We start from the raw sequence: 2029 nt of genomic DNA, 5'->3' as shown, positions 1-2029 counted from the left end.
TCCCCAGGCAGCCGCCCATCTGCCTTCTGTCCCTGCAGCCTGGCGTGCATTCTCTGCAGCCCCGTCCAAGCGCACGGGCACCGGCTCTCGGCGTCACTGTTTGGTGACCATCCGTGTCGCCGTGTGACTCTGCGAGTCACTCCTGTTCGTTGCTGGTTAGGGTGCGGCGTGTGGACACACACAACACAGCTGCTTTATCCGTTGCTCGGTCCGTGGGCCTTTGGGTTGTCTCTAGTTTTGGGCTGTTATAAATAAAATTGCTACGGACCGCATATCAGTCTTTGTGTGGATGTGTGCTGTCACTTCCCTTGGGAGTAAAATGGCTGGATCATATGGGAGGTTTATGTTTAACATTTTAAGAAACTGTCAGACTGTTTTCAAAAGGTGTGTGAATTGCGCCACATCCTCAGGAACATTTGAGACTACCGGTTCTTTTATTTTTAGCCATTCTAAGAGCTGTGCGGTGGCATCTCATTGTGGTTTTAATTTCCCCGATGACTAATGATGGTGAGTGTATGTGTGTGTGTGTGTGTGTGTGTGTGTGTGTGTGTGTTCTAATTTACTGTCTGTAAACCTTTGGTGAATTGTCTATTCAAATCCTTTGCCCGTATTTAAAAGGGGTTGTTCGTTTTATTATTGAGTTTCGAGAGTTCTTTATATATTGGATACAAGTCTCATCAGACAAGTAGCTTCAGATAGTCCCTTCCAGTCTGTGGTGTGTCTTTTCATTCTCTTAATAGTGTCTTTTGAAGAGCAGACGTTTTAAATTTTGATGAAGTTTAGTTTACTAATTTGTTCTTTTGTGGATCATGCTTTTGGTGTTGAATCTAAGAAATCTTTGCCTAACCCAAAGCCACGACAGTTTCCTCCCATGTTTTCTTCTAGAAATCACAGTTTTAGGTTTTACCTTTAGCCCTGTGATCCAGTTTGAGTCAGTTTTTGTACGCGGCGCAGGGTGTCGATAAATGTTTGCTTTTTCTCCGTATGGCTAGCCAGTCGTTCTTACACCATTTGTCCAAAAGATTCTCTCTTCCCCACTGAGGTGGCTTCGCGTGTTCGCCACGACTCCGTGGTCCACGTGCGTGGGGGTCCGTTTCTGGGCTTCTTGTGCGGCTGCCCTGTCGGTTACTGTCACGCCGTCTTGCAGTCAGGCAGTGTGGCGTCCGAGTCTGTCCCCTCTTCACCCTGGTTCTGTCTGTTCCAGGCCCTTTGCCTTTCCTTGTGGTCCTAGAATGAGTTTTCCAAACCCTACTAGAAAGCGGGCTGGGGTAGCTTCCGGGGATTTGATTGGCATTTTGTTGAGTCTATAGATCGATTTGGGGAGAATCGATATTGAAGAACGCTGAGTCCACCGACCCCTGAGGACAGGAAAACTTCCCATTCCTTCAGGTTCTCTTTGATTGTTTCCGGCAGTCGCGCTGTTTTATGTGTACAGGTCTGTCACATCTTTTGTCTGGTTTATCCTTCGATATTTGATTTGTAATTTAATAACAAATGGCCATATTCTTTCCACTTTGATTTTTAGTTGTTCGTCGCTAGCACAGACACGTATGGTTGCGCTGTCGATGAATCGTGGGACGGGAGTGGCGAGAGCGGACGTGCTTTTCCTGCTCCCGGCCCGTGGTGGGAAGGGTTTTTGTCACCAGTCAGTGCGACGTCAGCTGGAGGTCTTCTGTGGGCGCCCTTATCGAGAGCAGGAAGTTCCCTTCTCTTCCCGGTTTGCTGAGAGTTTTTATCAGAACGGATGTTGGATTTTGTCAAATGCTTTTTTGGTCTGTCGAGAATATCTATTATTTGTTTGTTCGTTGTTGGTTTTGGTGAGCTAATTTGGTGAATGCCATTGATTGAATTTTGAGTGTGAATCAACCTTGAATTCTTGGGCTACACGCCACTTGGTTACGATGTATCATCTTTTTTGCATAGTGTTGGATTTTGCATATTGTTGTTTAGAATTTTTCATCTTTGTTCATGGGGGATATTTGTCTGCATTTTTTCCTTGTAATATCTTGTCTGATTTTTGTGTCAGGAT

Source organism: Pteropus vampyrus, unplaced genomic scaffold (genome assembly GCF_000151845.1).
Source record: "Pteropus vampyrus isolate Shadow unplaced genomic scaffold, Pvam_2.0 Scaffold296, whole genome shotgun sequence".
NCBI lineage: Eukaryota > Metazoa > Chordata > Mammalia > Chiroptera > Pteropodidae > Pteropus > Pteropus vampyrus.
The sequence above is the reverse complement of the archived record's forward strand: the minus strand, read 5'-3'. Positions refer to the sequence as shown.